The following is a 12,618-nucleotide window of genomic DNA, read 5'->3' on the forward strand; positions in this document are numbered from 1 at the left end:
ATTATGAGAAAGAATAAACTTCTGTCTTACTTATGGAGCTAAACTAACACTAACCAAAACAATAAGGGAAAAAAAAGAAAAAAGATAAGGCCTCTGATCTCCTGGAGCTTAAAGCACGCATGTTTAGAACACAAATTTCCTAAGGTTTAAGGAATCTTGGGCCCAGTAATCAGATACAGAGTTAAAAGCTATTGAATGAAACTGAACATAAATACTCTGCTAAGCACTGTTAAGAAATAAATCAGTCAACTCAATCTTTTCCTCTATGAACTCAACGTTTAAATGCTCTGAGAAAAATATCTGATATTGATTTACTCTTTCCTTCTTTGAAGGCACAGATATCTTTCCTTTTTCCCAGAACCATGCAGGTGCTCAGTCTAAACCACACGTCATATCAGGGTTTAAGAAGTTATGATTGGATAAGAGTTGATGTGAAGTAAATTGTTCTACTGCATTATATTTTCCCCTCAAAATTTCTAACCTATTTAACTATATTAGTTGGTTCAAGTCATAATATATAAGCTATTTTATATTTGTCTTACAAAGTGTCTTCTGAATTACAAATTCCTTATAGAAAAGACATATGTATCATTTGCTTTGAGGTTATCACAGAATTGACAGTTTTAAAGGTTGTCTGATGCCGAAGAAATGGCCTTTCTGGTAATCAGGACATGTGCAGATGAGGCTCAACAATGTTTCTTATTCTGTTGTTGTTTTCATTATTTTGAACATATATCTGAATTTTGCAGTATTTGTTTTCTCATTTATAGATGTGTTACGACATCCCTTGTAAAACCCCAAGAGTTTCAGGGGTCGAGAGAGCATGTGTAAAGTTCAGGTTTACACTGTTAAAAGTACAAGAGATCTAGACCCACACAGTCCTAAGTTTGTGCCCTGACTCGGCCACTCGGTGCTACGAGTTGAATGATTGGGGAAATAAAGTATCCGAGCTTCAATTTCTTCTTCTTTAAAATGGCATTAATAGCACCAAGCCAGTAGAATTGTTGTGATGTCTCTTCCATGTCTTAGCTTTCTTTTCTCTCCGTTGACTCCATTCTCAACAGTCTTCTGCAATATAGTAGTCATATCGGGTGAACAACATAGACACCATAGTACAGAAAATGTAACAATGACCGCTACCATTCCAGACCATCAGCATTTTTAAGAAAAAGATAATCCACTTTACGGACTGAAGTAAATTCAATAGCATGGCTGTCATCAGGCTGGTTTAGTTATGCATCTATGCCAGATCCCATGCCTTTGTTTAGGGGAGAGAGTACTATGCTTCACTAGGCAAGGTATATAACCTGAGACAGGGTTGGTATCAACCCCAAACAAACAATGGAAAATAATATCAGGGCAAAGTCAGTTTCCCAAAGGTACATCAAGTCCTGACGGGCTGCAGGAGAGAAAGTCTACTGCAGTATTTACTATGAGCACTTCAAACAATTCATCATTTATTTTCAAAGCTAAAATTGCCCAAGTGAATTTAAGTCCTTTATAACCTTCCTTTAGCCTTTAACTTCTTTGAAATATCTTTCCTGACAGATATCAAGCAACTTTCCTCTTGATTGATTTTCTACATGTCTTCTCTCTCATCTCTCTAGTCCCCATTTTTCTCCTTTCACTGTAAGTCCAAAATACATTTAAACATGTATACGAAAACACATATTTAAATGTTTAATAATATGACCAGGATTCTGATTGTACTGTACCAGAAAGTTCAGTCTAATATTGAGTTAATTGATCACATTATTTGACAGACCAATTCCTATTTAATTTATGCTGGTTTGGCTACATTAAGATCATTATTGTAATTTTAGCTTTTTTAATGGTAACTGCTTATGAAAATGAAGATTACTAGATAATGTCTTCAAATTCTCTCTTTCATCTACTCTTCATTTTTCTGAGAACTATAGCTCTTATCTTTGTCTCAGTATTCAATTTTAAGAATAACAAACTGCGTGACATGAAGATGATTCAAAAGCTATGAAAAAAAAATCTGCATTTTTTGAAAGAGCGTCAACCTTCCTTCTCTAAATGGGGCTTATGTATCATCCCATTAATTGTTTAGATAATGAACCCCTTTCTCTGTATTTTCAATTTCTAATTCCCTGGTCATACAGATGCTGTATTGGCTTTTTCCTACTTGATTTTATCAAGTGTTTCACTCTGATAGCCATCATTTTACTTCCATTAATGTTTCCATAACATTAATTTCCCCAGTGCTTTTTCCTGCCTTTCCTTCTATGATATGCTTTTCATTATGCTATTCTTTTCACACGCATGCAATAAAAAAAATAGAAGAAAGTACCTCAATTCACACAATATGCACTGCTTTATTCAGTTCAGTTCATTTCAGTCACTCAGTCGTGTCTGACTCTTTGCGACCCCATGAATCGCAGCATGCCGGGCCTCCCTGTCCATCACCAACTTCCAGAGTTTACTCAAACTCATGTCCATCAAGTCGGTGATGCCATCCAGCCATCTCATCCTCTGTTGTCCCCTTCTCCTCCTGCCCCCAATCCCTCCCAGCATCAGGGTCTTTTATTAATACACTATATATCTAACCAGAGGTCAATATCCCTTCCCTTCATCCCAAGATTATCTATGAATGCATTCAATAAACATTTGAGAGGAGCAGGGGGCTGGTATGAATTTCTGTTTACATCAAGCACATACTGGGAGAAATGATTACTCAATCAAGTCCTACCCACTTTTACAAATAAGAGGTTTGTTCACATTCTATCCTGAATAGGAAAGGCCTGGGGGGTGGGGGGGGGGGGAGTCTAGCTGGACTGGTGCATTGGGCACCGCAGCCTGAAAGACCAGAGTGCCTCCTACACGACGGGGAAGAATATGTCAAGGCTCCAGTCTTGCTAAGTACATTATCATATGTTTGACTTGGGAGAAAACACATGAACACACATTTACAAAATTATTGTAAACAGCTGAATAAAGCTAGTGCCAAAAATCAATATACATTAAGTCAAATAAGAAATGGGTCAAATATAAGTTGAATATATCAAGGGGACCTCTGAGGATGTATGTGATCGTGATTGAAATATTGTGTAATGGGTAGAATTTTGAAAAATAGAACTAGGAAGGAAGGGGAGGTAAAGAATGGAAATGAATAGAATGAAAAAGGATTTACAAAATTCTAGGAAAAAATAATAGTGTTGATAAGAACATGGAAGGAAAATTCAAAAAAACAGAATTGTTTTCATCTCTTACCTCCATTATAATAAACAATGCTATATATTATAGTATTGTTTGAAATATTTTCTGTCCCTTCTTGGGTGTGGCTTATACTTTCTAATTCTGTGGATAACATACCTGACATGTGACTTATGGTACAATTTCATCATGTTGACTCAGAGTGGGTCATACGAATTGCTCTGGTCAATGACTTGGGAACATAAGTGAATGAATAACTTCCAAGTTAAAGCTTAAAAGCTAGTTTGGGGTTGCCATATTTCTCTTATAACTCTCCTAAAAGACCAGCAGGATCCCAGATATACACTGCTTTGTCATCTAGGTGACACAGAGCGGAGTTATAGCTGACCAACAGTGAACATAAAATATGAAAAATAGGTTTTTCTGGTTGTAAACCATGGACTTTGGGGAGATTATGTGCTAGCCTAAACTGATTGCTAGAAATTTGTCAAGGGATTCTTCAAGAAAGAAGTGGCTTATGAGTGAGAACTTGAATAATAGATAAGATTTTCACAAAAAAGAAATTATTAGGTAATGTCAAGAACATGAGAAGATGGAAATAGCAAAAGCATGCATTAATTTTTACAGTGCAACTGTTGTAGCCACGCGTTCCGGGAAACCAACTCACTCAGAAGGACAATGCAGATAGTGGAGTGAAGCTTATTACACCGGCAGGCCCAAGGCAGAGTCTCCTCTTAGTCAAGGACCCTGACCAGCATTTGTGAAAATCTTGTATACCCCATGTGTATGTGTCCAAACCCACCACCCCAAATTCCTTGAGACTTACATAAACAAAGGAGGGTAAATACAATCCCAATAACCCCATCACTCATGTGCCATGTGCTCAGACAATTAAACAATTAGTCAACAATCAACAAGCCCGAGGTTACACTCCGACAGGTACAGAAAAATTGATGGCCTGTCTGTAGGAAGGGGTGGTTACTGTACGTGTTCTCTTAGGCGAGGAGTAACCTGGACACGATCTTCAAGGGTCCCCTGTCCAGAGGGGGTCTCATCCTTCTGTTGTCGTTTCCACAGGCACTAGACACAGAGTTCACAGTCTATTGGAGAGGTGGACGAGTGTGATCAGCGTGGACAGGCCTGAGATGGAGCCCAGGCCCTATGAATTCCTTCTTCACAATGAGTAACAGAGTTTCGCTAAAAACAGATTTTTTTTTGTCTCAAACAACTTAAATTAATTTCATCTACCTATTTATGAATAATGTTTAACTAAAAAGTCCTATTTTAAAAACAGCGATCAATACTAAAATAATGTTCTTCTTCTCCAAACTTTTGATAACCTTTAAATTTACTAAAAAAAAAAAAAGTTCATTATCAATAATTATTCACAAGTTAATTGGTATAAAATTTGAGGAATATTATTCAAGAGTGTGCAAGTGACTTATTAAGGATCAGCTATACACTTGAGAGCAGTAAAGATTTTAACCAGATGAATAGAACAGAAGATAATTATTTCAGAATGGTTATGAAGGAAATTAGTCATGGTGTGAATCAGTAAAAAGGATTACACCAAGTGTTAAAAGAATATATGATCATAATCTCAGTACTGTGAAGCTTGTGGATATTTCCAAAAAGTTTTATTTTCCTTTTATTTCCTTTTAATTATAAAAGTGATATATTTCAAGGTACAAATTTAAAGAGGATAATAAGGTGAAGAGCAAAAAGCAAAAGTTCCCCAAAATGCACCATCCCTCTCCTCTACACACACAAGACTTTTCACTGTCCATTCCCCTCACCCCACAACGTAAACACTGTTGCGTTCTGGCCTGGTCCTGAGTCAGGATGAGGCAGCCAGGGGGAGAAATGAGCTTTGGGAAGAAGCTGGCCTTCAGCCTTGCATAGAGGAGCATGACTGGAAAGAGCCCCAGAAGTCACGACTGTCTGAGACGCAGACCATGTTCACATAAGCCCCTGTAAGGACCCAAGTTCTCAAGCAGCCAGATGGTTCTGGGTGACTGCCCATAGACGTTTTCGTTACAGGATTCAAGATGGAATATATTATGTGACTCCTTACATGAGATCGCTAGGTAATACAACTGAAAATGTTTTCAACTTTAGTTTCACTAAACATTCATTAAACGTAGTGTACATAAAGTATATATTTCCAGGAATATTTCATTTTCAAAAATGGAATTATCTAGGATTACACTCAGGATGGTTAATGACCCAGAAGTATCAGAGAAAGAAAGTAACTGAAAGGTTAGGAGATCAAACTGCCAACATCTACTGGATCACAGAAAAAGTGAGGGAATTCAGAAAAATGTCTACTTCTGCTTCATTGACGATGCTAAATTCTTTGACTATATGGGTCAGAAAAAACTGTGGAAAATTCTAAAAGAGAGGGGAATACAAGACCACCTCACCTGTCTCCTGAGAAACCTGTGTGCACGACAATAAGCAACAGTTAGAACTGGACATGCAACATGGACTGGTTCCAAACTGGGAAAGGAGTATATTGAGGCTGTATACTGTCACCCTGCTTATTTAACTTATGTGCATCATGCGAAATGTTGGGCTGGGTGACTCCCAAACTGGAATCGAGATTGCTGGAATCAACAACCTCAGATATATAGATGACATCACTCTAAATGCAGAAATTGAAGAAGAATTAAAGAGCCTCTTGATGAGAGTGATAGAGAAGAGTTTAAAAGCTGGCTTCAAACTCAACATTCAAAAAATGAACATCATGGCACCCAGTTCCATCACTTCATGGCAAATAGACAAGGAAAAATTGGAAACACTGACAGATTTTATTTTCTTGGGCTCCAAAATCACTGAAGATAGTGACTGCAGCCACAAAATTAAAAGACCTTGGGAGAAAAGCTATGACAAACCTAGAAAACATATTAAAAGCAGAGACATCACTTTTCTGACAAAGGTCCATCTAGATAAAGCTATGGTTTTTCCAGTGGTCATCTATGGATGTGAGAGTTGAATTATAAAGAAAGCTGAGCACCGAAGAATTGATGCTTTTGAACTGTGGTGTTGGAGAAGACTCTTGAGAGTCCCTTGGACTGAAAGGAGATCCAAGCAGTCTATCCTAAAGGAAATCAGTCCTGAATATTCATTGGAAGGACTGATGTTGAAGCTGAAATTCCAATACTTTGGCCACTTGATGCCAAGAGCTGACTCATTTGAAAAGACCCTGATGCTGGGAATGATTGAGGGCAGGATGAGAAGGGGACGACAGAGCATGAGATGGCTGGATGGCATCACTGACTCAATGGACGTGAGTTTGAGTAAACTCTGGGAGTTGGTGATGAACAGGGAGGCCTGGCGTGCTGCAGTCCATAGGGTCACAAAGAGTCAGAGAGGACTGACTGAACTGAACTGAATAATGTGTATATAAGATTCCATATCCTCTAATTAAGTGTTAGCATTTGGATTTTGGACACTATGCCTCATATATGTCTTTCTCAGTATATTTAGCATGGAGTTTTACCCATAGGAAATGCTCAATTAATGTTTTTATTAATAACCTTAGAGGCTACAGCTAGATATATAAGGCAAGAAATATAAATATGGGTTTGAATGGGATTTGAATATATGAAGGATCAATGAAGACTTTGAATAGGAAAGTAATATTGTTGGCATTACTATAGGAGTATTTAAGACAAGATAAATACTGGACAGAAAACTATATAGCAGCTAATACAATAATATAGACTATTGGCAATGATGATGAGAAGGAAGAAAATGAGACAGAAATTGAGTGAAAAGGCACATAGAATGATTGAGCCTATAAACCCAAGGGATAGTTTCCTTCCTACCAAGAGCTTGATATATTTGTGGGACAAGTAATATATGAGTAAATATTGTTATCTTTATGGATGATATAATTTATGGTGGAAAGGGTTGTTTAAAAAAAATAACAGAAAGAAGTGATTTCAGGCTTCTTACCTGGTTACTTAAGAAATAACCCTCCATTTATAAGAATAATGAAGTGAGAAAAATCAATCTTAAAATAAGGAGTTGAAGAATCAGAAGGTTACCTGTGGGTTACCCTTGAAACAATCCACTGGCAATGATTCATGTCAGGTGAAAGGTGGTGTAAGAAAGAATTAATGGCAAAGCCTATATTGCATGTGTAGATCTGGGACCTGACTCTCAAGCCAGAATTCAGAATCACCTGTGTGATCAGGAGAAAGTCACTCAGATTTTCTGGATCTTACTTTCTTCTCCCATGAGGTGGAAGGGTTATATTTAGAGTGTCTATATAATCTCAATGCTACAAAAACAGTAACAAGATGAGAGGCTTGGTAATTTTTAGGATTTAGTGAAAGGGTATAAACATTTCATTTGGAGTGTGGGTTTTAGGTCATTATAACCTATTACCTTCGAAATATTGACTGTCTAACCCACAGCAAACCATTTTTCAATGGATTTAATCTCTAGACCTCTAGAAAATTTAACAGAATTAGAGCAACCAGGGCTGTGTACTAAGGGAGAAATCATTCTTAAATGTGACCCCAATGTTCTAGTATTTCAAGACTTGGTGGAAAGTCTACCAACATAGAATTATGCATTCTAGATTGAAAAGTTGTAGTAATTCTAGTCTACTGTAAGATAAAATCCTCAACTCACAACTTTTGATCCTCTTTTCTAAACTTCGCTTCATTTTCCACGATACTTCTTAGCTGTGCAAATCTGGAATGCACCTAAATGCAAAATACACATTCTCTTCGAAGTCCAGGTTGCCTAAATTCTCTCTAAAACCCATCTTGATGAGGCCAGTATTCACTGGACAATATCAACCACGTTGCCTGTGACTCTTCCCCGGCTTGTAACTGTTACCTCTTATCACATCACATTAGAAGAACAGCATAGATTTTTGCTTGGCCTTTTACTTTTTCATACATTAAATTTTATCTGCTGCTTTCCAACTACTCATTGATATAAACATGAAAACTCTATAATTACACCACTTCTGTATTTTACTACCTATAAAATATTAATGGCAGCTACAAACTTAAAATATCTCATTATCTACCATCATAGAAGCAATCAGAGGGCCACAGTAATTATTTTGTAAATTTTTTTTCAAAACTCTTATTATTTTCTATGCCATTCAGCAATATCCAGTTGCATTCTATACATACCGGGATATATTAACTCCAGGGGGGATGAAACACAGCCACTAAACCAGAGAACACAAGTTCAATATGCCCTCTAACATGGCATAAATGAAAAGGAAAAATGGAATAAGCCATTTTCAGAATAGCTTGGCTTCATCTAACATTCTCTCAGTACCATTCCCTGAATGCCTCCAACCCCATAAATATTCAGAATAAAGGAAAAGGATAAAATGTCTTCAAGACAAGTGAAAGATATTAGACTCTTAAGCCAAGCTATTTTTTTTTTCCCCAAGAAAACCTCTGGCAGCAGTTCTGAGTCAATGCGGTGACTTTCTATACACACCGAACTCAAAGGAGAGGACTACATGTTGCAAAGGCAGAAATACCACATTCGCCCACGCGGCTCGTGGGTGGCCTTTATGCAATGGAACTTTGCAGCTCCTCTCAGCACGGGGTAGCGTTCACTTCTGCACTCTGAGAATGCAGACCGGCTTGTGGAAGGTTCTGTCGGACAGGAATGAGGGAGAAGTGCAGCTGCCCTAGCTCTGGGCCAAGGTTCCATGATGCTCTTTGTCCTGAAATCCTGATGAACTATCCCGTGAACAAGCCGGGGCTTCCCTGCTGGATCCGGTGCACGCCATCCCAGCTGAGACCAGCCGGAACCACCCGCCCTCCTCTGACCGGCAGATGAATTAGACACCTAAGGAAGCCCAACCGAGGCCATAAACGTTGCTACGCTGCCTTCAGAGCCAATGGTCAACCTGCAGTGGTAGGAGCTAAGTAAATGGTTACTGCTTTAGGCCATCAGAAATCGCGGTGGTTGTCACCCAGTAGAAGTTAACTGATGAGTCATACTGGGAATATCTGGAGTTACCTTATAACCCCCTCTTAACTCACAGAATTTGTCTCTAGCCATCATCCTTAAATAACATCTACATTGATAAATTCTAATATTTTTAAAGTATAACAGAATTTAGAACTTCTAATAATTTCTGAATTATTGAACTTGAATATTTCCTTAAGTAAACTAATAAAATACTTCTTAAAAGATCCCTAATGCTGGTTGTACAGATAAACATTTTCTGCAGTAAAATATTGCATTCTCGTTCTCTCTGGGCTGTGGAGATAGTCACAGTTTGAAGCCATGTCAATCAGTAGAGTTCTTACCTTTCCCCTTCTACTTCCCCTCTCTGTTCCATATGTTTTGAAGAATTCATAAGTGGTAACATTGTTTCTCTAGCGTTTCAGTTTATAATCTTGATGTACATGAATCAGTTCCAAAAGAGATCAAAATCTTTTGCTGGAACACATTTATTTCTGGAAAGATCATTACACTCAATTATTCTGCATTTATATAGGACATTTGAAAGACCTGAGGATGACTTTTCAATAGATTTATATGCAGTAATTTAAACACTATAATGTAGTGAATAGCATGGACTATTCCAGAGGACAGAAAATAAGTCAAAATGTGTAAGTATCCCACATACTTCTCAGGATCCTTATTTAGTTGGTCTGAATGGCCATTATCTGTTTGGTAAAACGTCCCAAACAACTCATTAAAATTTTAAAAGCTATCCAAATTATAAACTTCAAACAACAGACTCCAAATGTCATTTATGCATAATTCAAAAGAACTTTGTGGAAAACAATCTTTGGATCGCAGTTTCTCTCTAATCCACCTCTTGAATTTTGACATAAGAATTCAATGCCAGTGCAATTCAAATCAATGCATTCATGGTTGATGTAAAAATTCCCTACGAAAGAATAGTATGGGAGAAACAAAACTGAATTTAAGTAATGGGGAAATTTTAGAAGGTGAGAATTTTTTCTGTAAGCAGTGTCTACAATTTTTACATTATCTGTGGTTGTTAACATTATAGGTATACTCAAATTCTTGCTAAAGAATCATCTTAATTGGTTTTTTAAAATTTATATGTTCAAAACTGTTGCCATTTACTATTAAAATTTAGTATTTTTTTAATTATAATTGACCTGACTTCTAAGATTGGTAAAAGTTTTGAGATGTCACTGTTTCCCAAAAATCTAGAAAAAGAAAATTATCTTAGGTTACCACTGGTCTCTCTCTACTCCTTCGATTGATATATTGAAGCATTAGTTGCTATACAAGTTCAAAATGTTAGTTGCAGAATTGAGGTGAACAGTTTATTCATGTGTAGCCAATGTATTATCACATAATAAGCTCAACATAAGAATCAAGCATATCTTTATACTCTCATCAAATGACTTTTTGCTTCACAAAGCAGAGTTATTATAAAGACAGATTAAGAATATAAACAAGGTGTAGTTGGGTTCTTTGGAATTACGGACTATGTTCCATATGAATCCAAAGTGGATTCATTCTCCAGGTATATGGCCAGTGGTAGGATTACTGGGTCACATAGTAGTTTTATCTTTAGCTTTTTAAGAAACCTCCATGCTGTTCTCCATAGTGGCTGTTTCAATTTACAGTCTCACCAACAGGGTAAGAGGAATGCCTTTTCTTCACACCTTCTCTAGCATTTATTGTTTTGATGATGACCGTTCTGACCTGGTGAAGCGACACCTCATTGTGGTTTTGATTTGCACTTCCCTGGTAATTAGTGACTTTGAGCATCTTTTCATGTGCTTTTTTGGCATCTGTGTATCTTCTTTGGAGAAATGTCCATTTAGTTCTTCTGCCCATTTTTTGATTGGGCTATTTGTTTTTTTGGTGTTGAGCAGCATGTGTTGTTTATACAGTTTGGAGATGAAACCTTTGTCAGTTGCTTCACTTGCAAATACTTCCTCCCATTCTGAGAGTTGTCTTTTCATCTTGCTTATGATTTCTCTTGCTGTGCAAAAGCTTTTAAGTTCAGTTGGGACCCTTTGTTGCTGTTGTTGTTATTTTCATGACCCTCCTAGGTGGGTCAAAAAGATCACACTGTGATTTATGTCAAAGAGTGTTCTGTTTAAGTTGTTCTTGAAGAATTTTATAGTGTTTGGCTTTACATTTAGGCCTTTAATCCATTTTGAGTTTATTTTTGTGCATGGTGTTAGAGAGTGTTCTAATTTTAATTTTTTTTTACATGCAGCTGTCCGATTTTCCCAGTGTTACTTATTGAAGCAACTGTCCTTCCTCATTGTATGTTCTAGCCTCCTTTGTCATAGATTAGGTGACAATAAGTGTGTAGGTTTTTCTCCGGACTTTTTTTTTTTTTCATTTATTTTTATTAGTTGGAGGCTAATTACTTTACAATATTGTAGTGGGTTTTGTCATATATTGACATGAATCAGCCATGGAGTTACATGTATTCCCCATCCTGATCCCCCCTCCCACCTCCCTCTCCACCCTTTCAATCCTGTTCCATTGATCTGTATTTCTGTCTTTGTGCTCGTGCCATACTGTCTGATCATATAATTCAAAAGATACGCTCTTCAATGTTGATTGCAGCACTATTTACAATAGCTAATACATGCAAGCAACTTAAATGCCCATCAGTAGAGGAATGGAAAAAGAAGATGTACGTGTATGCAGTGGAATATTACTCAGCTATAAAAAAGGAATGAAATTGTGCCATTTGCAGAGATGTGGTTGGACACAGAAATTGTCATACTGAGTGAAGTAAGTCTGAAAGATAAAAACAAATATTGTATAGTGTTGCTTATATGTGGAATTTAGAAAGATGGTACAAATGGACTTAACTGCAGAGTAGAAACAGAGGCACAGACCTAGAAAACAAATGTATGGATATCAAGGGGGATGGCTGATTGGGAGACTGGAACTGACATATATACACCATTATGTGTAAAATAGATGAGGAGGAGAACCTACTGTAAGCACAGGGAACTATACTCTGTGGTGACCTAAACGGGAAGCAAAGCCAAAAAAGAGGGGATATTACATATATATCTGTGTATATATACACTCATACACATATAGCTGACTCACGTTGAGGTACAGCAGAAATTAATAGAACATTGTAAAGCAACTATACTCCAACAACAGTTAATTTTTAAGTGATTTATTATGATTAATGTTACTTCAGTGAATAAAAAATGAATGATTAATTGCCCTCCACTTATTTTAAAGTATTATCTTCAGTATATAATTCACTTGAAATGCATTCAAATTCACGGCAATGTGAAGAGCTTGGTTTAACCTGACAGAGGGCAGGAAATTCAGATCCAAAGCTGAAAGTATCTTGGATTGTTGTCTCGTAACACATATGGTAAAAACTATCTGTAGTATGAATTCACATATGGTAGGTCTTTGAATGAGTTTTATTTCCCTGAGGAAAGGATGGTTTCCTGCGAGATAAAAGAA

This window comes from Cervus canadensis, chromosome 4 (assembly GCF_019320065.1).
Source record: "Cervus canadensis isolate Bull #8, Minnesota chromosome 4, ASM1932006v1, whole genome shotgun sequence".
NCBI lineage: Eukaryota > Metazoa > Chordata > Mammalia > Artiodactyla > Cervidae > Cervus > Cervus canadensis.